A 14,692-nucleotide genomic window follows, 5' to 3' on the forward strand; every position below is an offset into this window, starting at 1 on the left:
TAATATATTAACATTTTTATTTATTACATAATACATTTCAATCATTTATACATATGGAAAACTTTTATTTTTCGATAATAGTCTTTTATAATAGTCTTTTTTTTGTACGTTTTTTCAAGATTTAAATGTAATGAGCTTTATTTTTTTTCTTCTGTATTTTTATATCATCTATTTTTTAAATTTCTTTAGGGAGTTTATTGTTTGTTTTTTTATATATATTATTATATCTGTAGTATTTGATCAACAGGCACCGTGGCCTAGCTAGGTAGACATTCGAGTGCAAAAGTGACGTCGCGGGTTCTATTCCCGCCAATTCCAAAATGATTTTAAGAAACATTTATTTTCAATTAGTTAGGGGTTTTCAATGTATTTTTGACATCTACCTTCCCTATCCTTACTATACTTACTATACAAAAAAAAGATAATTACGAATGTAATTATTAATTTATTAATATGTATGTATGTGAAGTGTTGTGTTAAAAAATGAGGACGCGTATTCATTTTATACCAGTTCAAATTTTTTGACCAAAAATAATTATGAAGAAAACAAAGCAAAAACCACTTGCTTTTTTAAGTATTTTAATTTTTAAAATGTATGTTCGCATGAATTTTATTTCTTTACCGAAATATTAAGCATTAAAATTTAGATAAATGTGTGTATGATTAAGCGCCATGAACGTTGATTTAAAAATTATGTTTATTAAAGATATCAATTCGTTTGCCTTGTATTTTTTTTAATGTAATGTATTATTTATATAATAAACATCTTAATATGATTATTATATAACACCCTCTTTGCTATTTATTTTTTACTTAACTACAGTCTTTATTTGCCCTGACAAGGAAACAGGAATTCTGAAACTGGTCGTTTTGAATTAGTTTTTGAGGGGTATCATACTTAGTGAATAATGAACGAAATGGAGGGTATTAAATTTAATAAAAGCTCGATTTTCTTTGAAATTCGATATTTGAAATGAGATACCAGAATCTTTAGAAGCCAATCATTGTTTTTCTTTTGTAAGCTCTTGATTAAACATAAATGTACTGGTGATTTTCTACCCCGGGCAAGTGAAAAGCTACCATCAGTTAACCTTTTCATAGCCGCAAATAAATTACGCGGCAGTGCTCAACAGGCCAAGTATTTTTTTGAAAAAAAAAAGTTGTTTAAAGATTTTTTTTTTGTTGTTTTTATTGAATTATAATTTACTTACCAAATATTATATCCCGCATCGATTGTTAGAGTTTTATTCTTGAAGTTAAACCAGTTTCAAATTTTCAGGGTTGTCACACTAAGTCGCACACGCAAGTTTTTATTAAATTTAATATTAACACACAACTATTATTTATCAATGGAATATTTTAAAATAATAAGAAAAACACAAAAAATTGAGCAAAATAAAAACCCCTGGCGTTCAAAACAATCGATTAAAATAATCAATATTTCAAGTGGTTTGAGTGGTAGCCCTAATGACATCTGTCAACTGTCAGCTGAAAGTGATACCGATAAATCACTTAAAAGTATTTAAAAACTTTATAAAATATTTTGTGACAACTTCAACTGATGGCAATGTATGTTCCGTTTTTGACAGATTGTCAATATGAGTTAAAACTGCGGAGTAATACGTCATCAAAAGTACTGACGAGATATCTCGTCTCTGGCCATACGGGCACTCCGCCATTTGCCGAGATATCTCGTCTCTGGCAACCATCGGGTTAAACGAAATTTATAAATATTTTATATTGGTTCTTGAGCTGTTTGTTGTGTGAAAACAGAGTTTTGTAAATTTTAGTATGTAGGTTTACAGAGGTAATAAATACAGTTTGGATGACATCAAAGCAATTAATGCAGGTACACGATTGGTTATTCTCTGCAGGCAGATGAAGTTTGCTGTGTATGGTGTTACAGATGACACACATGCGTATATTATACATAATGTTAAATATTACATTGAGATAATTGATATGTCCTCCGCTGGATTGAAGACAATTAGCTGCGCTTGTTGTGAAAATCACACCCATAAAATCATGCCCACTATCCGTGTTGATGGTTTCATTTTGTGCATTGATTTAAGATATAGTCCCGCTTGTAAAACTCATCACTCGAATACTCCATTTACATCACGTCGCTTTATGAAATCTTAAAATTTTAAATTCTCTTTTATTGGCCTCTTAAACCTTATATATTGATGAATATCATTTTAAAAAAAAAACTAACTAACCATCACGCCGCTTCCCCGCAGGGGTAGGCAGAGAGAATAGAGCGCCACACCACTCTGTCCTTGCAAACATTCTTCGCCTCTTCCACGTTCATGCATCTCCTCATACATACCCGCCGATTGTTACGACTCCTAACCTGACCACTTTCAAGTATTTGGCATACCTGATCGTGCCATGTTTTTCTCGGTCTTCCTCTACTTCTTTTCCCGCTAACATTCGCCTCATAAATTTGTTTTACCGTTCTTTCCTCACTCATTCGTTCTACATGTCCAAACCATCTCAACACACCTTTCTTAATTTTATCGATAATGCTTATCTCAGCTTTGCATTCCTTCCTTATTTCACTATTCGTACATCTATCATACATCGTTTTGTCGCACATTCTTCTGAGAGATCGCAATTCGATGTACTTCGAATATCATTTAAATTCCAATAAAAGTGTAAAAAATCGGGCAAGGATGTTTACGTTCTTGTATGTATTAGATTAAATTGAATATTTTTAAGTGCATATATGATATAATTGTATCGAACGCATGTATTTCGTAACAAATAAAAAGTACTTACTATTTAACGACGTAAAAATTCAAATATGTATTTTGTACATGCGCGTGTACATTTAATGCATAATCTGTTTTCTTATGTATCTGGTTAATATTTTATTTATTGTTTCGGCATTAATTTTGTGGTAAGACATGTTACAATGATTAAAGAAAACACTTCGTTTTTTACCACTTGAGTTTTATTATAGACTACATGTTTCAGAAGTTAAATTTCCATCATCATTATTATCGTTATTATACAGACCTGAATGATGGAAGTTTAACTTCTGAAACATGTAGTCTATAATAAAACTCAAGTGGTAAAAAACGAAGTGTTTTCTTTAATCATTATTATCGTCATTATTATCGAAGTGTTATTATAAACGAAGTGTTTTCTTTAATCATTATTATCGTCATTATTATCGTTATTATACAGACCTGAATGATGGAAGTTTGACTTCTGAAACATGTAGTCTATAATAAAACTCAAGTGGTAAAAAACGAAGTGTTTTCTTTAATCATTATTATCGTCATTATTATCGAAGTGTTATTATAAACGAAGTGTTTTCTTTAATCATTATTATCGTCATTATTATCGTTATTATACAGACCTGAATGATGGAAGTTTGACTTCTGAAACATGTAGTCTATAATAAAACTCAAGTGGTAAAAAACGAAGTGTTTTCTTTAATCATTATTATCGTCATTATTATCGAAGTGTTATTATAAACGAAGTGTTTTCTTTAATCATTATTATCGTCATTATTATCGTTATTATACAGACCTGAATGATGGAAGTTTAACTTCTGAAACATGTAGTCTATAATAAAACTCAAGTGGTAAAAAACGAAGTGTTTTCTTTAATCATTGTATCTGGTTAATCATCGAAAAACGTTATTATCTGAATTGACATCCTTAATGTTTTATTTTTCTCATTCCCGTGGGTGAATGATACGAAGCATTTGAAGGTCGTACTCTAATCAAGGTCTACTAAGCAGGAAAATGTTGGATCTCGTATTTATTATATTCTTAAGTTTTTCACCAACATTTTGTAAATCAAGAGTGTAATTTAATTAAAAGTTTTAGAAGAATTGTTGTTTTTAAGGACGGCCTCCTTGAAATTAAGGAAAATATTTATTTAGCATAGTTTCGGCATTAACTTTATAAGACTTATTTAACTTTCTACTGTTTATAATATTGAACTTTACTTTATATTTACTTAAAACGATTTGTTAAATGAAAATTACGAATATTTGCACTACTAATTCTCTACATTTTTTTTTTTAATTTTTATTTATTTTTCATTCAAACCTTTATCTGCACCCCAGTGGTGCATAGAGCACTGAATCATATAAACGTAGTGTTACATTGATCGTTAACACATGATGGAAAGGGGATCAGCCCTCCGCTTCAGGTACCAGTCCAGGGTAATAATGGAGTGAAAAAATCACTTATATTTATTCGACCTCCCCTCCTAGGAATCGAAGCTGGGACCTTCAGTGTGGTAGCTGAGTGTGCTGACCATTACACAATGGAGGTGGACCGATTTTAATTTTAACCAAAGAAATCACAGATTTTTTTATAATTTTTATTTCTTTAAATTAGGTCTCTTAACTATTTAGGTACCTATGTATATTCACATGTTTTTTATGATGATATGTACTGAGAAATATTTATTAAATTTGCTCTGGGGCTGTGGAAACATGACGCCTTTAGCACCCTTCCGAATTGACGCAATCCTTCAATTATGACGTACGATTATGACGACATGTGTCTGTATGCGAGAAGTACATTCATTTTATTGGTTAATTTACCGCACGGATACGCGAGGAAATTTGTTTTGGGGTGCCGTAGATTTGCGAAGTACGAGTACATTCTCGGTGCGGCATCTGATGTCTGCCTTCATATCTTTTTTTATAGCATTTTAACACGTAATATAATTTCGTTTCAACATTATCGAAATTCGTTCTTCATATTTTTCGCAAATTTAATGTGTTTCGTAACGCCAAATATTTAACGCTTCAGTGATAAATTATATCGAAACCTTTTTTTTGGTAAAAAAAATGTGCCATTTTGTGTGGTATGCCGGATTCTCTGCGTATTACACATAATATAGACATTGACAACATTTTGAGTGTGTCTAAATACTTCACAAATCTGGATTATCTCCAATTAGGAGTTATTTTTTATATTTTTCAGTTGAATATAATCTAGATTTGTAAACAAGTATTTGGACACACTAAAAATGTTGTAAATAAACTGGTCAAATTACAAGCCAAAATAAATTAATAATAAAATAAATCCATCGTTTCTCATGTATGTGATTATAATTTAGCATTCGGACCTCACATACAAATAAAAGAGTTTCTGCTCAATAAAAAGCTTTTTTCTTCTCACCATAAATGTCTCTAGTGCAATTTTAGTCAATGCAAGCAAGCATTATGTTCCAAATTTGAGCAATATATATATATATATATATATATATATATATATATATATATATATATATATATATATATATATATATATATATATATATATATATATATATATATATATATATATATATATATATATATATATATATATATATATATATATATATATATATATATATATATATATATATATATATATATATATATATATATATATATATATATATATATATATATATATATATATATATATATATATATATATATATATATATATATATATATATATATATATATATATATATATATATATATATATATATATATATATATATATATATATATATATATATATATATATATATATATAAATATATATATATAGAAGTTCCAAGAATTTGAGTAGTGTGGTTGTCAATCATGGGTAGAATTGGTGAATGTTACACGTGTGTAAAGTAATCACGTAAACCAGCCTATTACGGTCGTAAGCTCCGTAATTGCCCAGTTTTTCATATTCTTCTTCATCTATAAAAGAATATGGAAGTCTTGGCATTTACGTGGCTTACGACCGTCATAGGCTGGTTGAAGTAATCACTTGCCACACGTGTAAAATGACATGCTGGTCACAGTAGACCTAATATGGTCGCGGTGACATAAGGGATGCAAGATTCCTTGACCTCTAAAAAAAACATGACACGTGTAACGTGATACACTCAAAATGTTGTAATATAGACGTGTTATATTGTTTGTTTGGAACGATGACAGAGAGTGTGATGGTAATAAAATCTCGCGTTATCTCTTTTCCTCTACCTATTGGGGCGTCTTTATCCCATTAGGATAAACTGATATTAGAGTTTCGGAAGTATCTTAGCCACTGGACCTAAATAGCTAGGCCTGACGATACTCGGGAGACCAATGAGCAGGAACTCGGATCAGTATGGACCGGGATGCTTTTACGGAGAGCGAGGCCGTTACGGACGCCTTTGTGTTTCTTTCACACGACGCACTAACGCTAATCCTCCCTTTCCATTTCTGTATATTAAATGTGTAAACTCATTAGGAGCAAGGTCGGATATAATTTACATATTTGGGTAACTTAAGCCTCAACACTAACTTAATACTCATAATACATATTATGAAACATTATGAGAGTGGGAATTCGGGAGTGATTTAAATTTAATAACTTTTCTTATTTTTAATTTAGTCGGTGGTACAATTTATGTGTAAACATTGAATTAAAATGAGTTTGAAGTTTTATCCATTTCGTTATTGTTGTCACCGTATAACTTATTTTCCAAATCACTTCTGATGTCTGGTTAGTTTAAAAATTTTGAGGAATTGATTGTACTCGTTACATGTAAAAAATGATTAGTTTTATCGGTTTTATTTTTTGTTATTTTAATCATTTTTATTTTAATTTTTGTTTCGGCATTCACTTTGTGGTAGGACATGATGAAATTGTAAATGAAAACACTTGTTTTTTACCACTTGAGTTATATTTATTTTAACGACTAGTTTTAAAGCTACAGATACTTCCATCTTCGGGTCTGAAAATAAATACCTTTATAAAGTGGAAGTGTTTGTAGCTTCTGAAACAAGTCAAAATAAATATAACTCAAGTGGTAAAATAAAGTGTTTTTGCAGTGAAATATAATTTAGTCTACCATATTGTCTATATTTAGTTATTTATTATCCCACTAGTTGTGACGAATAAAATATGCATAATACATGTATACAAAATAATAGGGTAATCAACTGTGTATTCTGTAAAATAAAAATAAAATACGGGTGAGGTACAATCATTATTTCTGTCCTAGTAGGCCACTGGGATCGCTTTAAATTTACTTCTATATAATCCTGGTATCTTGTTGTTTATGTCTTCCTGTAATCGCGATTTCTTGGAAACGTAGATTGATATTTATGTGTGTTGTTTGCCTTTTAAATATAATCTTTTCTTCTTGAAATTGGGCACTTGTTATCAGCCCAAAAGCCGGAAAACGAACAAGGCCACGAAGTTAACGAAATTCCTGGGCAAGAGTTATGAGGAATTGGCTTTATGTTAATATTTCTAAGAAAACACAAACTCCTCGATAGACACGAAGCGACGCCGACGCTTGAATTAGGCTTTCATAAATGTTTTCTCAGTCAAAAGATCAACGAAGTTTGTAAACTTCACATTCCCATCATTTTTCAATAGCTTTGTTTAAGTGGATACTATTTTTATCTCTTCATAAAAACGAGGGCAAATTTTACATAAATTCTGATGTTTTTGCCCTATTTGCCCTAGATTTTTCTTAATTAATGGTGTTTCCAAATTAATTATTCCACTCCTTATTTATCATTATTATCATGATTTATTTGTGTTTTGCTAACTTAGACAAAAATTCCGATAGTTAATACGTTTTTTTAAATAATCTTAGTCATTCTTGTCATTTTTTATATAGTTGGATATCTTTGTGTGTCAATGTTTTACTTAAATAATTACTTTGATTTAATACATACAGTACAAACTGCTTTTAATTTATAAGTACTGATTGCATGCATTTATTTAGTTGGTAAACGTATAAGAAACAGATCTATTTCAATTAAAAAAAATATCAGCAATTTTCGTTTATCAATATGAATTTAGTCTTCAAGATGAATTTAGTTTTAAGTATACGAAAATAATTTTAAAATTTTGGTGATGTGTTTTATGTTACATTTTAAATAATTTAACTGCCTTTTTTGTTCGCCGTCTCACAGCCGCCCGTCTGTATTGTGATATCTTTGTAAGCTATTGGTACAAAAGTCGAGAACTTTTTGTGTTTCCGAAGGTAATAATTGAACTTCTCGCTGCAATAAAGAGGCTTGTGGCCGACACCGTTTAATTATTTTATTTGCTCCCTATTTCGCTCACCGCTTTTCCGTTAGACGCTAGTGTTTTTATCGATTTACGGGCCTGGTGTATCGCGTTCAGTTGTTATTTCGACACTCCACGACTGCAAAATGTTCTACATTTTTGTTATAAATACGAATGTTATACTAAGATATATTATCGAAATAATACTTCATAGATTTAGTAGTCACTTAAATCAGTTATTTTATTTTAAAAAATACGTATTATAAATGTTTAAACGATTTACAGAGAGCATTTAATAATATAAAAATTTTTCGCTTCAGAAATTAATGACATGTAATACGTGTTGGCAATATCGACAAATCGATTCCATAATAACATATTTTCCATTAGAATACACATTTATTCTAATCGCAAAATCAAAATCTTTTTGCCGTATCTGTATTCATTTCATTTTTGTGTTAAAATAAAAGAAAATATGCCAATATGAATATTTTACCGAGTGATTGCGACGAGTTAAATGATCCGTCCCATGAAATTATTTCCGGTTCAATTTTCTCTTATGTGGGGTCACGTTGGAAAATAGCATAAAAAGAATGGTACAAAAATATGAAAAATGTGATCTAACTTTATTACAAACCTTCAAAAAGAGTTAAGCAGTGACTTGATAGTTAATGTTAACTCTAGTATTTTTTATTCCACGTATTTTTACTATTATTTTTATGTTATATTTTAACTCTTTTCTTACTTTTTATTGATTTTATTATTCTTGGACTATATACTGATACCTCTTTGAAGCATTAAACAATTCTTTATTATTATTACATTTATTACTCAATATTTTCTTAGTATGTTAGTTTGAAAACACCCTCAAAAAGCAAATTCGCGTTATATTCTAAATATTGCTTTAAATTTATTGAAACCCATCCATCTATCCTTAGAACTCTAATTATTCATCACATCATCCCTTACATGAATCCTCGGTCTATTCCATTCAACTCCTTACCCGATACCTTTTTCCTAGGGCTTCTTGTTTTCACCAATTCATAATATCATCAATACGCAATATTGAAATCATTTTATCACAAATGTTGTGACTCCTTACAATTGTGTTTTTTTTTTGTTTGTTTTAATTAACATTTATTTGAAATACTGACATCAATGTTTCTTCGACAATACCAATTTATTTTTACAAGAAAACTTTTGTTAAAATACTAAATTTTGTAAAAATACACTTTTGTCAAGTATCTTCGAATAAGTACATGGAAATAAATCCGGTTTCCTTTATAATAATAACTAAAATATTCGTTAATTATGATTAAGCTATTTTTAACGACTATGAAATATAATCCTAGTGTATATTTTGACTAAGTGCTATATATTTATACTAATATTTATGTTTCTTTTCTTACAGGTTTTTTGAATAGCAGTATCACTTCGTTTTATATAAGGTATGAAAAACTACAATTATTTTATTCTTTGTAAAACGACTCCAGGCTCGAGACCTGTACCCACAGATGAAAGTTTTCATAATAAATCGCCCACCACACTATTATTTGTCAAAGGTGCCCACTCCATTCCGTGACCATATTGGGTAGCAAATGGGATACTAGACCGTTTGCCCGTAAATTATTACACAAAATCGTCTTCCTTGACTTGAATACAATGAAAATAATATACAATTTAGGCTTATATTAATACTTATTTTTTATATTGTACGATCATATCCTCGTTCACCATATTTAGATAATAAATAAATATTTGTTGTTGTGGTTTTTAAGACGTATTTTAATCTCTCGTAATTTAAGAAAGGAATGTAAGGCTGAACAAGGAATAATTGAAAAAAAAATAGAATGAGTTCTTTAAGGTGGTATGGACATGTGGAGCGAATGGATGATGAAAGAATGACTAAGAAAATATATGTGGCGAGTGTGAGCGGGAAAACAGAACGAGGACGGCCTAAAAATACAGGCACGATCAGATCAATCAGAACCTAAAATCTGGTGGTATCTAAAGTCTGCGTAATCGGAGGGCATGTATGACTAGATATATGGATGTGAAGGAGGAGAGGAGTGTTTGTCAGGACAGAAGAGTGTGGCAATCCATCCTTTCTGCCTACTCCTGCGGAGAAACGATGTGATGGTAGCAATAGTAGAAGTAGTAATTTTATGTGCCGACTTTTATGTTTGTGTATGTCATAATACGTATTTACCTATCCACCCCTGCACTTAAACATTTATTCACCGTATCAAAATTAAGAAATATATTATTTAATACTTTTTATGGATATGCTTCAGATAAAGCAGCATTATATACTGTAAACACTCTTACGAATTATCGAAGTTATACAATTTTTAAAACTTAAATTATTGGCTTTCTTTTCTTTTTTGTTTGAAAATGTGCATTAAGCCTATTAACCAACGTTGATAAAAATGTAATTGTCATATATTTCTATTTACGATGAATAAGTAATCATCGATCTTTATGTCTATCTGGTTTTAACTTTAAAATCCGCCTTATTTTTCGTATGACATCACACATGTCTTTTAAGTGTTACATACTTTAATTTACCTTTTTAAAACTATCTGGTTTTCTTTCCTTCTTCCGGACGTCTGGGTACAGTCGATTGCATGGATTATCATTCCAACTGCATAGAGTGCACTTAAATAAATCCTGTATCAACAGTCGTTTTCTAAACAAGCAGGGATGTTTTTGTAGGTTTTGAAAACAAAGGCCTGTTTAAACTCAAAGGTGATATTCGAAACGCTTTTGTAAGCACCCAATGAGGGTTTAAATTAAACTACGAGTATATTTTCTCACTCTTAAATACATAGAATATAGAGCAAGGGTGCTATTAGGATGAACCGTATTGAAGTATATGAGCAGGTAAATGTGTACTTTATTTCATACCTATACGTTTACTTACACCTCGTTAATGCTACCAAACGCTTCCCTTCCGACGTCACGGGGTGAGTTTTACCGCATAAATTAACACGTAATAGAAATACACTGCGCCCTTTTTAATCTAACTTTTTAATCAGGTGGCAAAGTTTATATTTCAGCCTATAACTTATGGTATCCCATGGTTTAGGCTGTTTTTACGGCTTGTCTAGTCCTGCCCAACGAACAGTTAATTTGAACTCCGTTCATTTCATCTACATTTAATTTTTTATAGATTTTTCAACTCCTAATACATCAATGGAAAACAAATCTCATATTCTTCTTTTACTGAAAATTTGTTTATAAAAATCGTATTTTAAATATGTTTGTTCACTTATATATGTTGCGTCTGTTTTTGATATAACTTGATAGCTTTTATTTTTGTTTTCGCAGTAACGTCAAATGCACGAATGCGGGAGTTTTCGTTGAAATAGGAGTATTATTACAAGCACTTGATCTCGAATTGTCTAGGAATATTTAAAAACATACATATTAGTAAAAAAAGTGCAATATAAACACTATAATGCCGAATAATTTTCCAGTCAACGTGGCGTCTAAAGAAAATATTTTCTTTAGAAATACATATTTGTATATATATATTTTTTTAACGGAATAACCCGTAAAGCCTCTAGTGTTGAGGCTTGTCTGCTACCTGCAGACAAGCCTCAAAACTAGAGGATAGTAGGGAAACGGAAGGTATACGTGAAAAATACATCACAAACCCCCAGACCAATTGATAATGAATATTTCGTGAATTCATTTTGCAATTGGCGGGAATCGAACCCGCAACGCCAAATTCACAATTTACCATCTACTTAACTACGCCACGGCGCCTGTTTATATTTAAAATAAAATAAAAATAATTTTGTAATTTTAAAATTCCGCAATCTCTCAGTATGTTAAAAGTTCATTTTATTGGGGTTAATAGAAATGGTCACGTTTGCTACAAATAGATAGGTACCATACAACTCGATTATTATAATCACCGTTGCTCTCGGTTTCAATTCAGCAATGGCCATCTGCAAACCCCTTCGAATTAAATCCAATTACGTCGGCTTGTTCTTACTTCGTAATAAAGGTTAAATAGCCTGATGCCATATCTCCAAGCAAGTGGTCTCGGTCAACCCTGAGAGTGTTCTAGTTCACTTCCATCCCCGGAATTCCCCAAAGCCAACAATTTAGTCCGACATAAAACTTATTTACGCCGGGCCATACGGCCATTGTTTAACCGGAGACTTAAATATTCGAATTTTATGAAACAAAGCGGCTCCTGTTTGTAAACCATAAAATTCCTTTTATTTTGAATCCAAACAGCGAAGCAAATGTGGGACTATTCTAAACCTTAATAGGAGTTTATTCTAGGGCTTGCTTTTTCATTTTAACTGGAGTTTATTCCACAGCGTTTTAGTTATGAAATGTGAGCAAGTTTAGTCTTCTAGTGTTTGTTTTCAAAAATATATTTTTGTACTTATTTTTACCTGTTTTTTTTTGACATTTCATCAAAGATGAAGAAGAATATGGAAGTTTGGGCATTTACGGGGCTGTCAGGAGTGAGTAGTCGGCTGTCCAAATTTAAAACACAGTAAGGGATATTTTTTTGTAGTAAGTTTTTTTTGCATTTTTGGACTAAGTAAGAGTCTACTTAGTCCATAAATGCAAAAAAAAACCTACTACAAAAAAAATGTCCCTTACTGTGTTTTAAATTTGGACAGCCGTAGTGTGAGTAGTGTAATTGTCAATAATGTGTAGAATTGGTAAATGTTACACGTGTGTAAAGTGATCATTTAAACCAGCCTATGACGGTCGTCAGCCCCGTAAATGCCCAGACTTCCATAGTCTTCTTCATCTTTGATGAGATGTCAAAAAACAATATGAAATATAACTCCTAAAATTGAGATAACCCAAATTTGTGAACAAGTATTTGGATACAATCAAAATGTTATATTCACGTGTATAATTATTTCTCTAACATAGTTTTTAATTTTTTTTTAACAAATCTGAGTGTAAGTAATATTATCAATGTTTGGATTATTGTTTACTGATACTGGCAGTGTTGTAAACTGTAATCGATATATTTATAGATTAGGCGTTTAATTTGTAGAACTCCATTTTAATTTATATATTAAAAATCAAAATCAAACACTGATTTTTATAGTCTACTAAAATCAGTAGTTTGAAAATGCCATAACAAGGCAATATAATTGTCACAAATTTTATTTTTATGTATTTTAAATAAAAAAATATATTTTAGTAGACTCAATCAATGGACCAATCAAAAACCAACTAATATTTAAAATATAAATTGTAATCAATTTATTATACAGTGAAATCTATAATATTTGCACGTAAGTATCGAATGTTTCCCTGACGAACTGTTAGCTTTTTGTTCCTGGTGATTTTAATAATAATAATAATAATAATATTTCATTATAAAATTTATTATGTATAACTAAACTTCAAAACGATGAAATCCTATATTTTCTATGTTTTCAATTTCTTGATTCACATACAGCGCATTCATAACAATGCTCAGACTATAGAGAACTCTTATATCGTAATACCATCCACCTATTATATCGAATGCTTTAGCGTCTAGACTAGGAAACATATTTCACTCGGAATGAAATATCGTGGTTCGTATTTGAAGGCGTAGTTTCGCAAGTTATTTAAAACATTGCAAAACGCCACTTGAAATTTTGTTTGAACAAAATTTATATATTTTTAACATGAAATGACTGAAATGATTATTGATACATTTCATAATTTTTCGACTCCGATGAAATATGATATTGGAAACGGATATTAGGTTATTAAAACGAATTGTTTAGACCAAATTATGAAAACAAATTTGGATCATGCTAACTTACGCTTACTAGTAACTATGCCTATATTTCATAACATCTTATTATTCTATAATATAATAATTTATTATTAGATTAAAACCAATATTTTTAGCTTTTCCACTTTTTTATTTGACCAGCGACCGGGTTTCGTCGTTACCGACATCATCAGACAAAAAAAATATTGGTTTTAATCTAATAATAAATTAAAAATGCAATTCCATCACGAAGTGTCAGTGGATAATATAAATCTATATAATATAATACATAATAATATCTATTGTGCAGTAAGCTTTAATTGTGTCGTTGTCATAAATATAGCATTTATATTTTTGTTTCATGTTAACCGATTTAGAAAATCTCTATAACCTCGTACACATTATTTTTCTTATTTTAACCCTTATCTGCACCCAATGGTGCATAAAACATCGCATCGTATCGACGCAGTGTTATTTCATTACATGATTAGTCCCGCGCTTCATGAACCAGCACAGGGTGATATTAAGTAAATGTGACTGTGAAAATCGTTTATATTTATTTTCACTCTTCTGGGAATGGAACTTGAGACCTCCAGCACAGCTTAATGCTCTTACCAATACACTACGGAAGTGAACACCTTAGCACTGTATCATTTTCCATTTGCTTTCCTACATAATAGTAATGTCCTCAATCATCATGTTTATCCTATCAAACATATTTTAATCCCTATTTCAAAAACTGAAGAGCAGGACTGATCACCTATTCTTCACGTAATTGATGCTAAAATTAATACTTCATTGATGCGATACAGCGCCCTATGCATCATCTGGGCACACATAGAGGTTAAAGAAAAAATATAAAAATAAATTGCGATCACCTAATTGAGATTAATGATTTTATTAA

General features: G+C 30.4%; 1 protein-coding gene across 1 annotated transcript in view; it reads left to right on the forward strand.

Annotated features, from left to right (window-relative positions):
* The window catches only part of LOC148305522 (uncharacterized), a gene marked incomplete at its 3' end in the record, with an annotated part of 370,669 nt that overhangs the window by 105,668 nt on the left and 250,309 nt on the right, over nt 1-14,692 (forward strand). The window contains exon 2 of the mRNA XM_088266575.1: nt 9,445-9,481. The remainder of the gene's footprint in view (nt 1-9,444; nt 9,482-14,692) is intronic.

This window comes from Brachycentrus maculatus, unplaced genomic scaffold (assembly GCF_059751285.1).
Source record: "Brachycentrus maculatus isolate JH-2025_06_01 unplaced genomic scaffold, ASM5975128v1 h1tg000271l, whole genome shotgun sequence".
In the NCBI taxonomy this organism is placed as follows: Eukaryota; Metazoa; Arthropoda; class Insecta; order Trichoptera; family Brachycentridae; genus Brachycentrus; species Brachycentrus maculatus.